Below are 12,043 nucleotides of genomic sequence, written 5' to 3'. Positions count from 1 at the left end.
TGTTGGGAGAAAAGCCGAACGAGAATTCTGCCGTGCTCCTACATTAGATGAGCGCCAAAGGCCATACCATGATGAATACACCGGATCTCGTCCCATCACCGAAGTTAAGCATCATCGGGCCCGGCTAGTACTTGGATGGGTGACCGCCTGGGAAACCCGGGTGCTGCTGGCTCCCTTCCTGTTTTTTGTTTTTTGTTATGTCGCCAGCCCAATTTTCAAACTACCTTTCTGTTGTGACAAAGATGCTTCCTTAAGCCTTTTAAACTACTGTAATGGTACGAAAATGCAGTAAATAACTCAGTTTGAGGGAGAATGTGCTAACCAAGTTTGCCAAGACGACTTTGAAAACGACAAAACAGTACGAATCGGAAGGTGATTTCTGAAATACGTCACCGCCTATTGTTGTGTAGGAGTGTAGAGTTCCAAATTTGATTTGTAACCACGAATTTATTCCTTAGTCGTCTCGTCTCGTCTCGTCTCGTCTCGTCCCGCAGACGTTTGTCGTGCTTGCGCTGTCATATGGACCACGACCCGAGCGGCAGCGAGCGGCAGTCGAGCATAGTCGGGACAAGTCGGGACGGGGACAGGGACAGGGATAGGAATGGTGCGAATGCACTGCAAACTACGCAGACACCTGGTGTGAGGCGAGGCGAGGCGAGGCGAGGAAGCCCACATCGCTACCAGTGGGCCCTCCAGCACGACACTGCCACACCCCGCACAGGCCCTCCGCTGAACACCAGGGACAAGATGCGTCCTCCGCTAGTGTCGAAGGCTGCACGCGCCCAGCAAATGACAGGGGGTGCAACGAGCAGCAGTGCGTCTCACACACGCGGCGGTGCGCCCGCCAATTCGGCCGTCACTCTGCTGGGACGCCGGGCGCGCCTCCCCGCGCCGTCCTCGAGGAACTGGCGGTTGCGGAAGGAAGCGCTTTCGTCAAATGCGGCCGAAAACTAACATTTTCTGTGTTGGGAGAAAAGCCGAACGCGAATTCTGCCGTGCTCCTACATTAGATGAGCGCCAACGGCCATACCATGATGAATTCACCGGTTCTCGTCCGATCACCGAAGTCAAGCATCATCGGGCCCGGCTAGTACTTGGATGGGTGACCGCCTGGGAAACCCGGGTGATGTAGGCTCCCTTCCTGTTTTTTTTTTTGTTATGTCGCCAGCCCAATTTTCAAACTACCTTTCTGTTGTGACAAAGATGCTTCCTTAAGCCTTTTAAACTACTGTAATGGTACGAAAATGCAGTAATTAACTCAGTTTGAGGGAGAATGTGCTAACCAAGTTTGCCAAGAAGACTTTGAAAACGACAAAACAGTACGAATCGGCAGGTGATTTCTGAAATACGTCACCGCCTATTGTTGTGTAGGTGTGTTGAGTTCCAAATTTGATTTGTAACCACGAATTTATTCCTTAGTCGTCTCGTCTCGTCTTTTCTCGTCTCGACCCGCAGACGTTTGTCGTGCTTGCGCTGTCATATGGACCACGACCCGAGCGGCAGCGAGCGGCAGTCGAGCAAAGTCGGGACAAGTCGGGACGGGGACAGGGACAGGGATAGGAATGGTGCGAATGCACTGCAAACAACGCAGACACCTGGTGTGAGGCGAGGCGAGGCGAGGCGAGGCGCGGCGAGGAAGCCCACATCGCTACCAGTGGGCCCTCCAGCACGACACTGCCACACCCCGCACAGGCCCTCCGCTGAACACCAGGGAAAAGTTGCGTCCTCCGCTAGTGTCGAAAGCTGAACGTGCCCAGCGAATTACAGGGGGTGCAACGAGCAGCAGTGCGTCTCACACACGCGGCGGTGCGCCCGCCAATTCGGCCGTCACTCTGCTGGGACGCCGGGCGCTCCTCCCAGCGCCGTCCTCGAGGAAGTGGCGGTTGCGGAAGGAAGCGCTTTCGTCAAATGCGGCCGAAAACTAACATTTTGTGTGTTGGGAGAAAAGCCGAACGCGAATTCTGCCGTGCTCCTACATTAGATGAGCGCCAACGGCCATACCATGATGAATACACCGGTTCTCGTCCGATCACCGAAGTTAAGCATCATCGGGCCCGGCTAGTACTTGGATGGGTGACCGCCTGGGAAACCCGGGTGCTGCTGGCTCCCTTCCTGTTTTTTTTTTTTTTGTTATGTCGCCAGCCCAATTTTCAAACTACCTTTCTGTTGTGACAAAGATGCTTCCTTAAGCCTTTTAAACTACTGTAATGGTACGAAAATGCAGTAATTAACTCAGTTTGAGGGAGAATGTGCTAACCAAGTTTGCCAAGACGACTTTGAAAACGACAAAACAGTACGAATCGGAAGGTGATTTCTAAAATACGTCACCGCCTATTGTTGTGTAGGAGTGTAGAGTTCCAAATTTGATTTGTAACCACGAATTTATTCCTTAGTCGTCTCGTCTCGTCTCGTCTCGTCTCGTCCCGCAGACGTTTGTCGTGCTTGCGCTGTCATATGGACCACGACCCGAGCGGCAGCGAGCGGCAGTCGAGCATAGTCGGGACAAGTCGGGACGGGGACAGGGACAGGGATAGGAATGGTGCGAATGCACTGCAAACTACGCAGACACCTGGTGTGAGGCGAGGCGAGGCGAGGCGAGGAAGCCCACATCGCTACCAGTGGGCCCTCCAGCACGACACTGCCACACCCCGCACAGGCCCTCCGCTGAACACCAGGGACAAGATGCGTCCTCCGCTAGTGTCGAAGGCTGCACGCGCCCAGCGAATGACAGGGGGTGCAACGAGCAGCAGTGCGTCTCACACACGCGGCGGTGCGCCCGCCAATTCGGCCGTCACTCTGCTGGGACGCCGGGCGCGCCTCCCCGCGCCGTCCTCGAGGAACTGGCGGTTGCGGAAGGAAGCGCTTTCGTCAAATGCGGCCGAAAACTAACATTTTGTGTGTTGGGAGAAAAGCCGAATGCGAATTCTGCCGTGCTCCTACATTAGATGAGCGCCAACGGCCATACCATGATGAATTCACCGGTTCTCGTCCGATCACCGAAGTCAAGCATCATCGGGCCCGGCTAGTACTTGGATGGGTGACCGCCTGGGAAACCCGGGTGATGTAGGCTCCCTTCCTGTTTTTTTTTTGTTATGTCGCCAGCCCAATTTTCAAACTACCTTTCTGTTGTGACAAAGATGCTTCCTTAAGCCTTTTAAACTACTGTAATGGTACGAAAATGCAGTAATTAACTCAGTTTGAGGGAGAATGTGCTAACCAAGTTTGCCAAGAAGACTTTGAAAACGACAAAACAGTACGAATCGGCAGGTGATTTCTGAAATACGTCACCGCCTATTGTTGTGTAGGTGTGTTGAGTTCCAAATTTGATTTGTAACCACGAATTTATTCCTTAGTCGTCTCGTCTCGTCTTTTCTCGTCTCGACCCGCAGACGTTTGTCGTGCTTGCGCTGTCATATGGACCACGACCCGAGCGGCAGCGAGCGGCAGTCGAGCAAAGTCGGGACAAGTCGGGACGGGGACAGGGACAGGGATAGGAATGGTGCGAATGCACTGCAAACAACGCAGACACCTGGTGTGAGGCGAGGCGAGGCGAGGCGAGGCGCGGCGAGGAAGCCCACATCGCTACCAGTGGGCCCTCCAGCACGACACTGCCACACCCCGCACAGGCCCTCCGCTGAACACCAGGGAAAAGTTGCGTCCTCCGCTAGTGTCGAAAGCTGAACGTGCCCAGCGAATTACAGGGGGTGCAACGAGCAGCAGTGCGTCTCACACACGCGGCGGTGCGCCCGCCAATTCGGCCGTCACTCTGCTGGGACGCCGGGCGCTCCTCCCAGCGCCGTCCTCGAGGAAGTGGCGGTTGCGGAAGGAAGCGCTTTCGTCAAATGCGGCCGAAAACTAACATTTTGTGTGTTGGGAGAAAAGCCGAACGCGAATTCTGCCGTGCTCCTACATTAGATGAGCGCCAACGGCCATACCATGATGAATACACCGGTTCTCGTCCGATCACCGAAGTTAAGCATCATCGGGCCCGGCTAGTACTTGGATGGGTGACCGCCTGGGAAACCCGGGTGCTGTTGGCTCCCTTCCCGTTTTTTTTTTAGTTATGTCGCCAGCCCAATTTTCAAACTACCTTTCTGTTGTGACAAAGATGCTTCCTTAAGCCTTTTAAACTACTGTAATGGTACGAAAATGCAGTAATTAACTCAGTTTGAGGGAGAATGTGCTAACCAAGTTTGCCAAGAAGACTTTGAAAACGACAAAACAGTACGAATCGGCAGGTGATTTCTGAAATACGTCACCGCCTATTGTTGTGTAGGTGTGTTGAGTTCCAAATTTGATTTGTAACCACGAATTTATTCCTTAGTCGTCTCGTCTCGTCTTGTCTCGTCTCGACCCGCAGACGTTTGTCGTGCTTGCGCTGTCATATGGACCACGACCCGAGCGGCAGCGAGCAGCAGTCGAGCAAAGTCGGGACAAGTCGGGACGGGGACAGGGACAGGGATAGGAATGGTGCGAATGCACTGCAAACTACGCAGACACCTGGTGTGAGGCGAGGCGAGGCGAGGCGAAGCGAGGCGCGGCGAGGAAGCCCACATCGCTACCAGTGGGCCCTCCAGCACGACACTGCCACACCCCGCACAGGCCCTCCGCTGAACACCAGGGAAAAGATGCGTCCTCCGCTAGTGTCGAAGGCTGAACGTGCCCAGCGAATGACAGGGGGTGCAACGAGCAGCAGTGCGTCTCACACACGCGGCGGTGCGCCCGCCAATTCGGCCGTCACTCTGCTGGGACGCCGGGCGCGCCTCCCAGCGCCGTCCTCGAGGAACTGGCGGTTGCGGAAGGAAGCGCTTTCGTCAAATGCGGCCGAAAACTAACATTTTGTGTGTTGGGAGAAAAGCCGAACGCGAATTCTGCCGTGCTCCTACATTAGATGAGCGCCAACGGCCATACCATGATGAATACACCGGTTCTCGTCCCATCACCGAAGTTAAGCATCATCGGGCCCGGCTAGTACTTGGATGGGTGACCGCCTGGGAAACCCGGGTGCTGTTGGCTCCCTTCCCGTTTTTTTTTTTTGTTACGTCGCCAGCCCAATTTTCAAACTACCTTTCTGTTGTGACAAAGATGCTTCCTTAAGCCTTTTAAACTACTGTAATGGTACGAAAATGCAGTAATTAACTCAGTTTGAGGGAGAATGTGCTAACCAAGTTTGCCAAGAAGACTTTGAAAACGACAAAACAGTACGAATCGGCAGGTGATTTCTGAAATACGTCACCGCCTATTGTTGTGTAGGAGTGTAGAGTTCCAAATTTGTTTTGTAACCACGAATTTATTCCTTAGTCGTCTCGTCTCGTCTCGTCCCGCAGACGTTTGTCGTGCTTGCGCTGTCATATGGACCACGACCCGAGCGGCAGCGAGCGGCAGTCGTGCAAAGTCGGGACAAGTCGGGACGGGGACAGGGACAGGGATAGGAATGGTGCGAATGCACTGCAAACTACGCAGACACCTGGTGTGAGGCGAGGCGAGGCGAGGCGAGGAAGCCCATATCGCTACCATTGGGCCCTCCAGCACGACACTGCCACACCCCGCACAGGCCCTCCGCTGAACACCAGGGACAAGATGCGCCTTCCGCTAGTGTCGAAGGCTGCACGCGCCCAGCGAATGACAGGGGGTGCAACGAGCAGCAGTGCGTCTCACACACGCGGCGGTGCGCCCGCCAATTCGGCCGTCACTCTGCTGGGACGCCGGGCGCGCCTCCCCGCGCCGTCCTCGAGGAACTGGCGGTTGCGGAAGGAAGCGCTTTCGTCAAATGCGGCCGAAAACTAACATTTTGTGTGTTGGGAGAAAAGCCGAACGCGAATTCTGCCGTACTCTTACATTAGTTGAGCGCCAACGGCCATACCATGATGAATACACCGGTTCTCGTCCGATCACCGAAGTTAAGCAACATCGGGCCCGGCTAGTACTTGGATGGGTGACCGCCTGGAAAACCCGGGTGCTGCTGGCTCCCTTCCTGTTTTTCTTTTGTTATGTCGCCAGCCCAATTTTCAAACTACCTTTCTGTTGTGACAAAGATGCTTCCTTAAGCGTTTTAAACTACTGTAATGGTACGAAAATGCAGTAATTAACTCAGTTTGAGGGAGAATGTGCTAACCAAGTTTGCCAAGAAGACTTTGAAAACGAAAAAACAGTACGAATCGGCAGGTGATTTCTGAAATACGTCACCGCCTATTGTTGTGTAGGAGTGTAGAGTTACAAATTTGATTTGTAACCACGAATTTATTCCTTAGTCGTCTCGTCTCGTCTCGTCTCGTCTCGTCCCGCAGACGTTTGTCGTGCTTGCGCTGTCATATGGACCACGACCCGAGCGGCAGCGAGCGGCAGTCGAGCAAAGTCGGGACAAGTCGGGACGGGGACAGGGACAGGGATAGGAATGGTGCGAATGCACTGCAAACAACGCAGACACCTGGTGTGAGGCGAGGCGAGGCGAGGCGAGGCGCGGCGAGGAAGCCCACATCGCTACCAGTGGGCCCTCCAGCACGACACTGCCACACCCCGCACAGGCCCTCCGCTGAACACCAGGGAAAAGTTGCATCCTCCGCTAGTGTCGAAAGCTGAACGTGCCCAGCGAATTACAGGGGGTGCAACGAGCAGCAGTGCGTCTCACACACGCGGCGGTGCGCCCGCCAATTCGGCCGTCACTCTGCTGGGACGCCGGGCGCGCCTCCCAGCGCCGTCCTCGAGGAAGTGGCGGTTGCGGAAGGAAGCGCTTTCGTCAAATGCGGCCGAAAACTAACATTTTGTGTGTTGGGAGAAAAGCCGAACGCGAATTCTGCCGTGCTCCTACATTAGATGAGCGCCAACGGCCATACCATGATGAATACACCGGTTCTCGTCCGATCACCGAAGTTAAGCATCATCGGGCCCGGCTAGTACTTGGATGGGTGACCGCCTGGGAAACCCGGGTGCTGTTGGCTCCCTTCCCGTTTTTTTTTTAGTTATGTCGCCAGCCCAATTTTCAAACTACCTTTCTGTTGTGACAAAGATGCTTCCTTAAGCCTTTTAAACTACTGTAATGGTACGAAAATGCAGTAATTAACTCAGTTTGAGGGAGAATGTGCTAACCAAGTTTGCCAAGAAGACTTTGAAAACGACAAAACAGTACGAATCGGCAGGTGATTTCTGAAATACGTCACCGCCTATTGTTGTGTAGGTGTGTTGAGTTCCAAATTTGATTTGTAACCACGAATTTATTCCTTAGTCGTCTCGTCTCGTCTTGTCTCGTCTCGACCCGCAGACGTTTGTCGTGCTTGCGCTGTCATATGGACCACGACCCGAGCGGCAGCGAGCAGCAGTCGAGCAAAGTCGGGACAAGTCGGGACGGGGACAGGGACAGGGATAGGAATGGTGCGAATGCACTGCAAACTACGCAGACACCTGGTGTGAGGCGAGGCGAGGCGAGGCGAAGCGAGGCGCGGCGAGGAAGCCCACATCGCTACCAGTGGGCCCTCCAGCACGACACTGCCACACCCCGCACAGGCCCTCCGCTGAACACCAGGGACAAGATGCGCCTTCCGCTAGTGTCGAAGGCTGCACGCGCCCAGCGAATGACAGGGGGTGCAACGAGCAGCAGTGCGTCTCACACACGCGGCGGTGCGCCCGCCAATTCGGCCGTCACTCTGCTGGGACGCCGGGCGCGCCTCCCCGCGCCGTCCTCGAGGAACTGGCGGTTGCGGAAGGAAGCGCTTTCGTCAAATGCGGCCGAAAACTAACATTTTGTGTGTTGGGAGAAAAGCCGAACGCGAATTCTGCCGTACTCTTACATTAGTTGAGCGCCAACGGCCATACCATGATGAATACACTGGTTCTCGTCCGATCACCGAAGTTAAGCAACATCGGGCCCGGCTAGTACTTGGATGGGTGACCGCCTGGAAAACCCGGGTGCTGCTGGCTCCCTTCCTGTTTTTCTTTTGTTATGTCGCCAGCCCAATTTTCAAACTACCTTTCTGTTGTGACAAAGATGCTTCCTTAAGCGTTTTAAACTACTGTAATGGTACGAAAATGCAGTAATTAACTCAGTTTGAGGGAGAATGTGCTAACCAAGTTTGCCAAGAAGACTTTGAAAACGAAAAAACAGTACGAATCGGCAGGTGATTTCTGAAATACGTCACCGCCTATTGTTGTGTAGGAGTGTAGAGTTACAAATTTGATTTGTAACCACGAATTTATTCCTTAGTCGTCTCGTCTCGTCTCGTCTCGTCTCGTCCCGCAGACGTTTGTCGTGCTTGCGCTGTCATATGGACCACGACCCGAGCGGCAGCGAGCGGCAGTCGAGCAAAGTCGGGACAAGTCGGGACGGGGACAGGGACAGGGATAGGAATGGTGCGAATGCACTGCAAACTACGCAGACACCTGGTGTGAGGCGAGGCGAGGCGAGGCGAGGAAGCCCACATCGCTACCAGTGGGCCCTCCAGCACGACACTGCCACACCCCGCACAGGCCCTCCGCTGAACACCAGGGACAAGATGCGTCCTCCGCTAGTGTCGAAGGCTGCACGCGCCCAGCGAATGACAGGGGGTGCAACGAGCAGCAGTGCGTCTCACACACGCGGCGGTGCGCCCGCCAATTCGGCCGTCACTCTGCTGGGACGCCGGGCGCGCCTCTCCGCGCCGTCCTCGAGGAACTGGCGGTTGCGGAAGGAAGCGCTTTCGTCAAATGCGGCCGAAAACTAACATTTTGTGTGTTGGGAGAAAAGCCGAACGAGAATTCTGCCGTGCTCCTACATTAGATGAGCGCCAAAGGCCATACCATGATGAATACACCGGATCTCGTCCCATCACCGAAGTTAAGCATCATCGGGCCCGGCTAGTACTTGGATGGGTGACCGCCTGGGAAACCCGGGTGCTGCTGGCTCCCTTCCTGTTTTTTTTTTTTTTGTTATGTCGCAAGCCCAATTTTCAAACTACCTTTCTGTTGTGACAAAGATGCTTCCTTAAGCCTTTTAAACTACTGTAATGGTACGAAAATGCAGTAATTAACTCAGTTTGAGGGAGAATGTGCTAACCAAGTTTGCCAAGACGACTTTGAAAACGACAAAACAGTACGAATCGGAAGGTGATTTCTGAAATACGTCACCGCCTATTGTTGTGTAGGAGTGTAGAGTTCCAAATTTGATTTGTAACCACGAATTTATTCCTTAGTCGTCTCGTCTCGTCTCGTCTCGTCTCGTCCCGCAGACGTTTGTCGTGCTTGCGCTGTCATATGGACCACGACCCGAGCGGCAGCGAGCGGCAGTCGAGCATAGTCGGGACAAGTCGGGACGGGGACAGGGACAGGGATAGGAATGGTGCGAATGCACTGCAAACTACGCAGACACCTGGTGTGAGGCGAGGCGAGGCGAGGCGAGGAAGCCCACATCGCTACCAGTGGGCCCTCCAGCACGACACTGCCACACCCCGCACAGGCCCTCCGCTGAACACCAGGGACAAGATGCGTCCTCCGCTAGTGTCGAAGGCTGCACGCGCCCAGCGAATGACAGGGGGTGCAACGAGCAGCAGTGCGTCTCACACACGCGGCGGTGCGCCCGCCAATTCGGCCGTCACTCTGCTGGGACGCCGGGCGCGCCTCCCCGCGCCGTCCTCGAGGAACTGGCGGTTGCGGAAGGAAGCGCTTTCGTCAAATGCGGCCGAAAACTAACATTTTCTGTGTTGGGAGAAAAGCCGAACGCGAATTCTGCCGTGCTCCTACATTAGATGAGCGCCAACGGCCATACCATGATGAATTCACCGGTTCTCGTCCGATCACCGAAGTTAAGCATCATCGGGCCCGGCTAGTACTTGGATGGGTGACCGCCTGGGAAACCCGGGTGATGTAGGCTCCCTTCCTGTTTTTTTTTTTGTTATGTCGCCAGCCCAATTTTCAAACTACCTTTCTGTTGTGACAAAGATGCTTCCTTAAGCCTTTTAAACTACTGTAATGGTACGAAAATGCAGTAATTAACTCAGTTTGAGGGAGAATGTGCCAACCAAGTTTGCCAAGAAGACTTTGAAAACGACAAAACAGTACGAATCGGCAGGTGATTTCTGAAATACGTCACCGCCTATTGTTGTGTAGGTGTGTTGAGTTCCAAATTTGATTTGTAACCACGAATTTATTCCTTAGTCGTCTCGTCTCGTCTTTTCTCGTCTCGACCCGCAGACGTTTGTCGTGCTTGCGCTGTCATATGGACCACGACCCGAGCGGCAGCGAGCGGCAGTCGAGCAAAGTCGGGACAAGTCGGGACGGGGACAGGGACAGGGATAGGAATGGTGCGAATGCACTGCAAACTACGCAGACACCTGGTGTGAGGCGAGGCGAGGCGAGGCGAGGCGCGGCGAGGAAGCCCACATCGCTACCAGTGGGCCCTCCAGCACGACACTGCCACACCCCGCACAGGCCCTCCGCTGAACACCAGGGAAAAGATGCGTCCTCCGCTAGTGTCGAAGGCTGAACGTGCCCAGCGAATGACAGGGGGTGCAACGAGCAGCAGTGCGTCTCACACACGCGGCGGTGCGCCCTCCAATTCGGCCGTCACTCTGCTGGGACGCCGGGCGCGCCTCCCAGCGCCGTCCTCGAGGAACTGGCGGTTGCGGAAGGAAGCGCTTTCGTCAAATGCGGCCGAAAACTAACATTTTGTGTGTTGGGAGAAAAGCCGAACGCGAATTCTGCCGTGCTCCTACATTAGATGAGCGCCAACGGCCATACCATGATGAATACACCGGTTCTCGTCCGATCACCGAAGTTAAGCATCATCGGGCCCGGCTAGTACTTGGATGGGTGACCGCCTGGGAAACCCGGGTGCTGCTGGCTCCCTTCCCGTTTTTTTTTTTGTTATGTCGCCAGCCCAATTTTCAAACTACCTTTCTGTTGTGACAAAGATGCTTCCTTAAGCCTTTTAAACTACTGTAATGGTACGAAAATGCAGTAATTAACTCAGTTTGAGGGAGAATGTGCTAACCAAGTTTGCCAAGAAGACTTTGAAAACGACAAAACAGTACGAATCGGCAGGTGATTTCTGAAATACGTCACCGCCTATTGTTGTGTAGGTGTGTTGAGTTCCAAATTTGATTTGTAACCACGAATTTATTCCTTAGTCGTCTCGTCTCGTCTTGTCTCGTCTCGACCCGCAGACGTTTGTCGTGCTTGCGCTGTCATATGGACCACGACCCGAGCGGCAGCGAGCAGCAGTCGAGCAAAGTCGGGACAAGTCGGGACCGGGACAGGGACAGGGATAGGAATGGTGCGAATGCACTGCAAACTACGCAGACACCTGGTGTGAGGCGAGGCGAGGCGAGGCGAGGCGCGGCGAGGAAGCCCACATCGCTACCAGTGGGCCCTCCAGCACGACACTGCCACACCCCGCACAGGCCCTCCGCTGAACACCAGGGAAAAGATGCGTCCTCCGCTAGTGTCGAAGGCTGAACGTGCCCAGCGATTGACAGGGGGTGCAACGAGCAGCAGTGCGTCTCACACACGCGGCGGTGCGTCCGCCAATTCGGCCGTCACTCTGCTGGGACGCCGGGCGCGCCTCCCAGCGCCGTCCTCGAGGAACTGGCGGTTGCGGAAGGAAGCGCTTTCGTCAAATGCGGCCGAAAACTAACATTTTGTGTGTTGGGAGAAAGCCGAACGCGAATTCTGCCGTGCTCCTACATTAGATGAGCGCCAACGGCCATACCATGATGAATACACCGGTTCTCGTCCGATCACCGAAGTTAAGCATCATCGGGCCCGGCTAGTACTTGGATGGGTGACCGCCTGGGAAACCCGGGTGCTGTTGGCTCCCTTCCCGTTTTTTTTTTTGTTATGTCGCCAGCCCAATTTTCAAACTACCTTTCTGTTGTGACAAAGATGCTTCCTTAAGCCTTTTAAACTACTGTAATGGTACGAAAATGCAGTAATTAACTCAGTTTGAGGGAGAATGTGCTAACCAAGTTTGCCAAGAAGACTTTGAAAACGACAAAACAAAACGAATCGGCAGGTGATTTCTGAAATACGTCACCGCCTATTGTTGTGTAGGAGTGTAGAGTTCCAAATTTGTTTTGTA

The 12,043-nt window shown here is 54.4% G+C and overlaps 11 non-coding genes and 2 pseudogenes across 11 annotated transcripts; all 13 read left to right on the top strand.

Moving 5' to 3' along the window:
* The first annotated feature begins 53 nt into the window (after nucleotides 1-53).
* On the top strand, nucleotides 54-172 carry LOC126163999 (5S ribosomal RNA; annotated as a pseudogene).
* Nucleotides 173-1,016: 844 nt separating this feature from the next.
* Nucleotides 1,017-1,135, top strand: LOC126163965 (5S ribosomal RNA). Its single transcript, XR_007535384.1, has one exon. It is a non-coding gene; the product is annotated as a 5S ribosomal RNA (ribosomal RNA).
* Nucleotides 1,136-1,987: 852 nt separating this feature from the next.
* Nucleotides 1,988-2,106, top strand: LOC126164337 (5S ribosomal RNA). Its single transcript, XR_007535435.1, has one exon. It is a non-coding gene; the product is annotated as a 5S ribosomal RNA (ribosomal RNA).
* Nucleotides 2,107-2,951: 845 nt separating this feature from the next.
* On the top strand, nucleotides 2,952-3,070 carry LOC126163964 (5S ribosomal RNA). Its single transcript, XR_007535383.1, has one exon. It is a non-coding gene; the product is annotated as a 5S ribosomal RNA (ribosomal RNA).
* Nucleotides 3,071-3,921: 851 nt separating this feature from the next.
* LOC126163262 (5S ribosomal RNA) lies at nucleotides 3,922-4,040 on the top strand. The gene has a single exon (XR_007535182.1). It is a non-coding gene; the product is annotated as a 5S ribosomal RNA (ribosomal RNA).
* An 857-nt stretch (nucleotides 4,041-4,897) lies between these two features.
* LOC126163940 (5S ribosomal RNA) lies at nucleotides 4,898-5,016 on the top strand. The gene has a single exon (XR_007535360.1). It is a non-coding gene; the product is annotated as a 5S ribosomal RNA (ribosomal RNA).
* Nucleotides 5,017-5,849: 833 nt separating this feature from the next.
* On the top strand, nucleotides 5,850-5,968 carry LOC126163967 (5S ribosomal RNA). The gene has a single exon (XR_007535386.1). It is a non-coding gene; the product is annotated as a 5S ribosomal RNA (ribosomal RNA).
* Nucleotides 5,969-6,819: 851 nt separating this feature from the next.
* Nucleotides 6,820-6,938, top strand: LOC126164285 (5S ribosomal RNA). Its single transcript, XR_007535430.1, has one exon. It is a non-coding gene; the product is annotated as a 5S ribosomal RNA (ribosomal RNA).
* Nucleotides 6,939-7,795: 857 nt separating this feature from the next.
* On the top strand, nucleotides 7,796-7,914 carry LOC126163977 (5S ribosomal RNA). The gene has a single exon (XR_007535395.1). It is a non-coding gene; the product is annotated as a 5S ribosomal RNA (ribosomal RNA).
* An 841-nt stretch (nucleotides 7,915-8,755) lies between these two features.
* Nucleotides 8,756-8,874, top strand: LOC126163998 (5S ribosomal RNA; annotated as a pseudogene).
* An 845-nt stretch (nucleotides 8,875-9,719) lies between these two features.
* Nucleotides 9,720-9,838, top strand: LOC126163944 (5S ribosomal RNA). The gene has a single exon (XR_007535364.1). It is a non-coding gene; the product is annotated as a 5S ribosomal RNA (ribosomal RNA).
* An 852-nt stretch (nucleotides 9,839-10,690) lies between these two features.
* Nucleotides 10,691-10,809, top strand: LOC126164325 (5S ribosomal RNA). Its single transcript, XR_007535434.1, has one exon. It is a non-coding gene; the product is annotated as a 5S ribosomal RNA (ribosomal RNA).
* Nucleotides 10,810-11,660: 851 nt separating this feature from the next.
* On the top strand, nucleotides 11,661-11,779 carry LOC126164170 (5S ribosomal RNA). Its single transcript, XR_007535419.1, has one exon. It is a non-coding gene; the product is annotated as a 5S ribosomal RNA (ribosomal RNA).
* Nucleotides 11,780-12,043: the final 264 nt, after the last annotated feature.

Source organism: Schistocerca cancellata, chromosome 2 (assembly GCF_023864275.1).
Source record: "Schistocerca cancellata isolate TAMUIC-IGC-003103 chromosome 2, iqSchCanc2.1, whole genome shotgun sequence".
Classification (NCBI taxonomy): Eukaryota; Metazoa; Arthropoda; class Insecta; order Orthoptera; family Acrididae; genus Schistocerca; species Schistocerca cancellata.
Note: the sequence above shows the minus strand (reverse complement) of the source record. Positions and strands in the feature narration are given on the sequence as shown.